At 47.6% G+C, this 9,539-nt stretch overlaps 1 pseudogene; it reads right to left on the bottom strand.

Moving 5' to 3' along the window:
- Positions 1-2,253: 2,253 nt before the first annotated feature.
- Positions 2,254-9,539, bottom strand: part of LOC130112133 (uncharacterized protein K02A2.6-like) — a 28,304-nt pseudogene continuing 21,018 nt past the window's right edge.

The raw sequence follows: 9,539 nt of genomic DNA, 5'->3' as shown, positions 1-9,539 counted from the left end.
CCCCACCACCTCCTCCTATTTCCTCCCTTCTCCCTGATGACTTCACTAACTTCTTTGACAAGAAGGTAAACGACATCAGATCCTACTTTTCTCACCACCCAGTTAGCGTTCCTTGCACTAGCCCACCCTCTGCACCCTCCCTCACCTCTCCACGTTCCACCCTATCCTACCTCTCTCCCCTCTCACCCGACGAGGTCCTCAACCTCATCACATCCAGTTGCCCCACCACATGCTCGCTTGACTCGGCCCCCTCCCCTCTTCTTCAGTCTATAGCACCTGAACTCCTTCCCTTTCTAACCCACCTCATCAACACCTCCCTCCAGGCAGGATGCTTTCCATCTGCCTTCAAGACTGCTAGAGTCCCCTCCCTTCTCAAGAAACCATCACTTAACCCCTCTGACGTCAAAAACTACAGACCGGTTTCCCTTCTACCTTTTCTATCCAAAACTCTTGAACGTGCTGTCTTTAATCAACTTTCTTTGTACCTCCACCAGAACAACCTCCTGGACCCCAACCAGTTTGGGTTCAAGGTGGGTCACTCAACAGAGACGGCCCTCCTTGCAGTGACAGAATCGCTGCACTTTGCGAGAGCAAACTCTCTCTCTCCTCTGTCCTGATACTCCTCGACCTGTCAGCTGCATTCGACACAGCGATCCACCAGATCCCCCTCTCTACCCTCGAGGGGCTGGGTGTCACATGCTCTGTACTCTCAATGTTTGCATCCTACCTGACGGGTCGCTCCTACCAGGTGACATGGAGGGGATCTGTGTCGGAGCCTCGCAGACTGACTACAGGTTTTCCACAGGGTTTGGTTCTGGCTCCTCTCCTCTTCTCCCTGTAGACGACATCCCTGGGTTCTGTTATTCTCTCGCGTGACTTCTCTTACCATTGTTATGCCGATGACACCCAGTTGATCTTGTCCTTTCCTCCCTCTGACACACAAGTAGAGACACGCATTGCTGCGTGCTTGACTGACATCTCGGAGTGGATGGCGACACACCACCTGAAGCTCAATCTGGACAAGACAGAGCTGATGTTCCTTCCGGGAGAAGGTTGCCCACACCGAGACCTGGCCATCACCATTGACAACACCATGGTGACGCCAACTTGGACCGTGAGGAATCTGGGTGTGATCCTTGTCGACCAACTGTCATTTGCTGCAAACATTGCATCGGTTGCTCGCTCCTGCAGATTTTCTCCTCTATAACATCAGGAGGATTCGCCCATTCCTCACCAACGAGACCGCACAGGTGCTCATCCAGGCTCTGGTCATCTCCCACCTGGACTACGGCAACTCCGTCCTTGCTGGCGCCCCGGTGTCAGCCATCAGACCTCTGGAGCTTGTTCAGAAAGCTGCATCTCGTCTGGTGTTCAACCGCCCTAAGTTCTCCGACACAACTCCCATTCTCATGTCCCTACACTGGCTCCCAGTAGCTGCTCGCATCCAGTTTAAGACTCTGGTGCTAGCCTATAGGGCAGTGAAATGAACAGCTCCTTCCTATCTCCAGGCCATAGTCAAGCCCCACACCCCCGCCCAACCACTTAACTCTACTGCTTCGAGACACCTGGTTGCCCCGTCACTCAGTGGCCCCTGCTGCCGATCGACCCGGTCACGGCTCTGTTCTGTCCTGGCTCCACAGTGGTGGAATGAACTCCCCACTGATTTCAGGACAGCGGAGTCGCTGCTCATCTTTCAGCACAGGTTGAAAACTCCCCTCTTCAAGAACTACTACCCTGTTACTTGTTCTTAGCACTTATTGTATTCACTCGTTTACAAAAAAAAAATCTCTTTCTTGCGCTTTTACTTTAGGACTGATTTTGCTCTTAGGTTCTTGTTTAGAGAGAAGATGCACTTATGACCTCTGGTGACTAGTAGTTCTCCAGATTTCCTATGTTAAATGCACTTATTGTAAGATGCTTTGGATAAAAGCGTTGGCTAAATGACTGTAATGTAATGTAATGTAATGTAATGTAATGTAATGTAATGTAATGTAATGTAATGAGGGTGAACTGGGATCAGGACTATCAAAGACCAAATCGGTTGTTCGGTCTTCTGTAACATCCCCTGTCAGAACTTCCGACATTTCGCTTCGCGTTCAATCACAGCTTGACTCAGTGAACGACGATTCAATGTTCTCGTAGCCCAACTCGAGTGGCAGGAAGTTTGCACCCAAAACGAGGTTGCGATGCACTAACTTTTCATGCCCATTGCTGGTGTTCTTGGTAGGGTAGGTATGATATCTTGGTCTCTTGCTACCACCACATATGGGGTAGATTTCCATTTGTCCGCAAACTTCCTGCATCCCCTTTCACCCTTGTTGGGCAGCAGAACTTGATCTCCCTCCACATGTCGTGACCTTTGGTCCTCCTGTTATACACCTCGGCCTGGCGCTGCTGGCTGGTGGCCACATTGACCTGGGCAGATGATAGCACTTCACTTAGATGCTCCCTCAACTTAAGGACATATTTGTCATTTTCGACGATGTCGCAGTCTTATTCCGCGTTGTGGAACATCACGTCGACAGGGGGTCTAGGGCAGCGTTTCTCAAACCTCTCCTGGAGGACCACTTGTCCTGCACGTTTTAGATCTCTCCCTGCTCCAACACAGCTGATTCAAATTATCAACTCGTTATGAGCTCCCGAAGCTGCCTAATAACAAAACTGATCATTTAAATCAGCTGTGTTTGGAGCAGGGAGAGATCTAAAACATGCAGGACAAGTGGTCCTCCAGGAGAGGTTTGAGAAACGCTGGTCTAGGGGTTCTTCCCTACATTAAGTGGAACGGAGCATATCCTGTTGACTCATGGGCAGTGCAGTTGTAGATGAAAGTCAATGTCTGCAACATCTGGGGCCATTTCTGCTTTGATCTCGGATGTAGTGCTCTGATGACATTTCCCAGTGTCCGGTTGAAGCGTTCAACAGCGCCATTGCCTATGGGGTGATACACCGTTGTCCTCGATTTCTTCACTCCAGCAATCAGCAACAACTCTTGGATCAGGTGGCTCTCGAAGTTAGCTCCTTGAGCGGAGTGAGTTCTCTCTGGGAAGCCATAGACACAAAAGTATCGGTCCCAGAGTTGACGAGCAACTTCCTTTGCTGTTTGATCATGACAAGAGAAGGCGTGAGCCATCTTTGTGAAATGGACAGCAATGACCAGGACATCCACATTCTTTCCATTTGGGACTTCAGCTTACCAGAAGTCAATACAAACCATCTCAAGACGTCTTGCTGTCTTATACATTCGAGAGGGGCTATACCTTCGGCTTCTGGTGTCTTGCTCACCACACAGCGCTTGCAAGACCAAGCATACTCCTGAAAATCCCGTTCCATGTCAGTCCAGAACAAACTCTGTTTCGCCGGATATAGAGTTCTGGACTGTCCTTGCTGCCCGGCCTCGTCATGGACGCCTTGCAGAGCTTGCTTGACCAGTGCTGCAGCAATGATGTACTAGCTTCTTCCCAGTCAGTGAGTCTTTGAGCACTCGGTACAGGACGCCATCCAACATCTTCAGCTTGTCCCACTGCTTTAGTGTTTTCTGGGCTTTGAGAGGCTCTTTGACTCGTTCTCTCCTGGATGGCTTCTTGCCGCGTGTCGCGTAGTGGATGACTCTTGCCAGTACATAATCTCCCTGTTGTTCGTCCTGGAGCTCTTTGAAGGAGAACACAGGTAACACACTTTGGCCTGGTGGGATGAGTTTTTGTACATCATGAGTCAACCAGGAAATCGCTCTACCTTTCCATCCCTTCTCCCACTCGATTTGGCCACCCAGGACTGCTGTTACCTCATCATTGCTCATGGAGTGATATCCCACTTCAGACTCACATTCACCTCGTGACAGTTTGTGCTTAACCGTAAGACGTTCTGTATAGAGTCAACTCAGATCCGCTGCGCTTCCTCGAGCAAGGCTCCGTATGGCTCTGCCAATAGTCTCTCGCTGACTCATGTCTTCACGAATGGTTGTCTGCTAAGGGCATCTGCGACAACATTCTTGCTGCCTGGGATATACTGGATGCTAAAGTTGTATGGTGCCAACTTTGACACCCACCGCTGTTCTACAGCATCCAGGTTTGTCTTTGTTAAGATGTATGTTAGTGGGTTATTATTTATCCAGACAGTAAAGGAATGTCCCTTCAGCCAGTGATTGAATTTCTCACATACAGACCACTTGAGAACGAGGAACTCCAGACGATGGGCAGGGTACTTGGCCTGTGCACGATTCAAGGCATTACTCGTGAAAGCGACGGGGCGAGCCTTTATTCCTTCCTCGGGGACTTGAGAAAGTACAGCGGCCTGTCCAGGGTGTCTACCTGCCTGCCGCCCAATGACTGCTGGGGTGGGCTCCGGCTTCCCCGCGACCCCGAGAGCAGGATAAGCTGTTTGGATAATGGATGGATGGACGTTGAGGAGTGCACAATCTCGCGCGCAGACAGTCCATCAAGAGACCTGTGGAAGGAGCGCCTCTAGCGGACATGACCAGCAACTACACCAGATGTATTTAGTTGGTGTGTGGATGAAATGAAGAAATTAATGTTTTACCATTTTGGGCCATATGTTTCACAACCCTGGTGTGAATTAAATCAAATACTGTGAAATTATAGTATTATTATTTTTCCTAGTACAGGAGAAACTTGGTGTTCTCTTCAATGAAATAAAAAAAAGAAGATGTGTTTATATCAGTATCGGCATCAGCGACCAGCCGAAATGAGTTTGAAAATATCAGCATAGTAAATATCGACAAATGTCCAATATCGTGCGTCCCTACATGTATGGTATTTACTGCAGGGGCAGAGGGTCTAACTAGATCTCCTATTATCCTTTGGGTTATGATCTTGGAGAATTCTATATGTTGGGAGCTGCTGTGTCACCTAGCTGTGGTTCAACCTGTCCAACTTGATCTAGCACTTTCGCCTTTGTCTCTTAGTGAGCTAAAACTATAATCATAGACTAATGGGTTCATTAGCTACATATTATTCAAAAGAATGGGCTAATTCTATGTACCTGTTTCCTTGTTCTGTGCACCATATGGTGCTGACTGATATCAGAATCAGAATGTACAAATGACTGACAGTTGTGGAAGTATATTTTTTCACCTTTGTCATAATCAAGGGCTTGCCTTCAGACAGGAAGGCACCAGGTTCTGAGTACCTTTCCACAAAGGTGCTTACTTAATTTGAGCCTTAGTCACTTGATAATTACTCCCTAGAGGATTCTTCCTCTCCACCCTGAGATGATCAGCCTTTCGAAAGCCACTTAATTTTGTCATTCTATTCTTACAATAAATTGTATTGTTACAACGAATTTTTTCTCTGCATGTAACCCATCTTCTTGTATAGGAGCAGTGGGCAGCTGTGGTACACCGCACAGGGACCAACTCCAATTATTTTACTATTGCCTATTCTGCATGTTACCTACTCTTGTTTATGCAAAGAACACCAGTGTATGTCCCAGGTCACACCCACTGGTAATTCATTTACATTGTTGTCACCTTGCTGTTGGAGTCAGTAAGTCTATCATGCTATTGTTAATGAACTTTACACAACCCTGTGAATTTAAACCACATCCCATGTATATTGCTATTCACTGTATAAAAGAATTGCTCTTTTACATCCGGGTAGTTAGTCCATCAGAGCTACTCTACACCGCTGGTCTCCCTTGCCCGCAATTGCAAGATTAAAGCGAACTGAACTTTTGAGTCGACAAGTGCAACTTTGAGAATTGATTTTGCTGTAGGAAAATTCTTCCACGCACTCATGTTTTATAATTTAATATTTTATGTTAATTATGGTGTTATATTTGCAATCAGTTGTAATACTTTCTATGATGGTCATGTCTGTGATGCATTATAAACATGCTTATAATGAGTTATAATCTGCTTATGACTGTTGACTAGTGCCTCATAGCAAGAAGGTCCTGGGTTCGAACCCCACGCTTTCCCAGGTCCGTTCAGTGTGGAGTTTGCATGTTCCCCCCGTGTCCGCATGGGTTTCTTCCGGGTGCTCCGGTTTCCTCCCACCATCAAAAATACATATATGTTGGGCATCCGGGTGGCGTGGCGGTCTATTCCGTTGCCTACCAACACGGGGATCGGCGGTTCGAATCCCCGTGTTGCCTCCGGCTTGATCGGGCATCCCTACTGACGCAATTGGCCGTGTCTGTGGGTGGGAAGCCGGATGTAGGTATATGTCCTGGTCGTTGCACTAGCGCCTCCTCTGGTCGGTCGGGGCGCATGTTTGGGGGGGGGAAGGGGGAACAGGGGGGAATAGTGTGATCCTCCCACGCGCTACGGTCCCCTGTGTAGTGATATAATGCCATGTATATCCACTGGAACTACACTAGGTGTTATGTACTATCCGGACTGTTATTATGGTTACACCACTACCATGTATGGTTATTACGTCTGCCTACAGAGCCACGATTAAACCTGAGTTCTATAACCCGGTGTCGTCATTGATTATCGACCAATACTACCTCAAGTATTACTTCATGGTGGCAGCGGTAAAGTACTCTCTATGAAGAATGAAGACAGACTGATAAAATTGTCCGTGGATAATTTCTGTTATCATTCAAGCAAGAGTGCGCAGGAGCTGAGCTAGCCGCAAAGCTAACTAGCTAGCTAGCAACAGGATACGTCATGGCATCGCATCTACAGACGATGAATTGGTCAGACCCGGACCTGGGTGAGGCAATTTCACTGTATAAACAGAAAATGACTCTGTATTTAGAAGATGAAGAAATAAATGGCGCAGTTAAACAAGCTAGGAAAATATGTCGTGGAATCGGAGATGAAGGATTAAAAAGACTGAATGCCAGTGGTCTCACCGATGATGAAAAGAAAAAGCCTGCCAAACTATGGGACTTCTTTGAAAAACAGCTAAAGTTGAACGTAAATTTCAAAATCCATAGACTGCAACTGATGCAACACAGACAGAAACCAGATGAGACTACTGATGATTTTGTGACCAGAGCCAGAACACTAGCACAGAAATGTCAGTTTTCAGACGAAGAGCTTAACGACCGTATGACTGAGCTTATTATTGCGAGCACTCCCCATGATGCCCTGAGGAATGATCTATACAGCAAACCAAAAGGATATTCCTTAGCAGAGGTTCTGGCCGAGGGACGAAAATATGAAGCCCTGACAGCAGGCAATGAACAGTTAGACAAACTTAGCCTGTCACACAATGAGAGAATCCACGCTGTGGACAGGGACCGCATATGTCGTAACTGTGGGAGAAGCCACAAACCACGTCGATGTCCTGCATATGATGATGAATGCAATGCGTGTGGTGCAAAATGTCACTGGGAGCGGTGCTGCAGGAAGGCCAAACGAGAGCGCCAGGAACACTCCAGCCAGAGCAGGAGCGGGGGAAGTAAGTCCCACACACCACAAGACAAACAGCACAAGCGCAAAACCTATATAGACAAAAAGCAACAGAACAGGACTCGCATACATGCTGTAGAGAGTAGCAGTGAAACAGACAGTGAGAACGAAAGTACTTACCAGAAACAGTTCCACTCCATAACTATCAGTGAAAAGTGCATGCATAGCATAGACAGCAAGCCGGCCAGAGAGGAGGCGTACACAGTCCTGAAGGTGACACCACCTGACCTACCTGATCGTGGATACACACTACGTCTGAAGATAGACACAGGTGTGTGAGGCAACACACTCCCATTGCGTACCTTCAAGCAGATGTACGGTGAAAATGCATGCACCCAGAAACGACTGAAAAAAACCAACAGGAGGCTATCTGCATACAGTGGTCACGCCATCCCCTGCCTAGGCACCATTGACATTCCATGCCAGTACAAAGAATCCAAATGGATCAATGCAAAGTTCTATGTTGTAGACGTACCAGGGCCAGCCATAGTTGGGCTGCCAACATGTGAACTGTTAAACCTAGTGACTGTCAATGTAGATGCAGTGACCGAGAAAGGAAATGCAAACGAGAAAAAAGTCAACACAAGACAGACAAAACCCAAAATGACCATATCTAACAGTGCAGACCTAAAGAGAGCATACCCAGACCAGTTTGACAAAATTGGCAACTTCAGTGGAAAGGCCAAGCTCTTCCTGAAAAAGGAAGCTGAACCATTCATAGACCCACCACGTAAGTGCAGCATTCACATTAAAGACAAACTGAAAGATGAACTGAATAACCTAGTCGAACAAGATGTGTTAAGAAAAGTAGAACAGCACACAGACTGGTGCTCGAGTCTGGCATACAGCACAAAGAAAGACGGTTCCCTTCGCATATGCTTAGACCCCCAAAAGCTTAATGCCAGCCTTAGGAGATGCCCACACAAGATTCCTACTGTGGAGGAACTGAACCCGAAGCTTGCAAATGCAAAAATATTCAGCAAACTTGACGCAAAAGCTGGATATTGGTCAATACACCTAGAGGAAGAGTCACAACTGCTAACCACATTCCGAACTCCATTTGGTAGATACTGCTGGAAACGTTTGCCATTTGGTCTCAGTGTCTCTCAAGATCTCTTCCAGGCAAAGATGGACCAAATCCTGGAGGGGCTCGACGGTGTCGTCAGCATAGCCGATGATATCGCAGTCTACAGAGCAAGCGAAGAGGAGCATGACAGGAACCTGACCAACCTGATGGAGAGAGCAGCCAAGACAGGTATTGTGTTCAACAGTGACAAGCGCACAATCAAACAGACAAGCATCTCATTCTTTGGCAACCTGTACACAGACAAAGGTATCAAACCTGACCCTGCCAAAATCAGGGACATCCAGAAAATGCCGACACCCCAGAACAAAGATGAACTGAGCAGATTCTTGGGGATGCTGACCTACCTGTCACCCCACATCCCAAAGTTCGCAGACAAAGCACACACACTGAGGGTGCTGCTGAAAAGTGACGTGCCTTGGACATGGGACACTGACCACCAAAAGAGCTTCGAGGACCTGAAATCAGTTATCAACGAACATGACTGCCTGAAGTACTATGATCCAAGCACACCTCTGACACTTGAGGTCGATGCATCACAGAAAGGACTTGGCGTGGCATTAGTGCAGAACAAAATACCCATAGCTTTTGGCTCAAAGACACTGGACGACTGCCAATCCAGGTACAGCAACATAGAGCGAGAAATGCTGGCCATAGTCTATGGAATGCAGCGATACCATACCTACCTGTATGGGAAGTCATTCATTGTAGTTACAGACCACAAACCCCTCGTTACCATATGCCGCCCCGCCACGGCTTCAGCGAATGCTGATAAAAACACAAGGATACAACTACGAGGTCACGTATCGACCAGGAAACCAGATGATCCTGGCAGACACACTCAGCCGACTACCCAACCCTGAGAACAACAGCAACATCGAGCTGGCCGAGCGCATTGACGGAATAGAGGCAGAAGTCGAGGATCCAGAGATGCTCACTGTTGCAATGATAAACTTCTCTCCCGAGAAACAGGACGCACTCCACACGGAAACCACCAGTGACCCGAGACTCAATGCACTGAAAGAGCTGATCCACCAGGGATGGCCAGACAACATCAAAGCTCTACCAAGACAA

The sequence above is a fragment of the Lampris incognitus genome, chromosome 4 (genome assembly GCF_029633865.1).
Source record: "Lampris incognitus isolate fLamInc1 chromosome 4, fLamInc1.hap2, whole genome shotgun sequence".
NCBI classification, from domain to species: Eukaryota; Metazoa; Chordata; class Actinopteri; order Lampriformes; family Lampridae; genus Lampris; species Lampris incognitus.
This window is presented reverse-complemented; position numbering and strand designations above follow the sequence as displayed.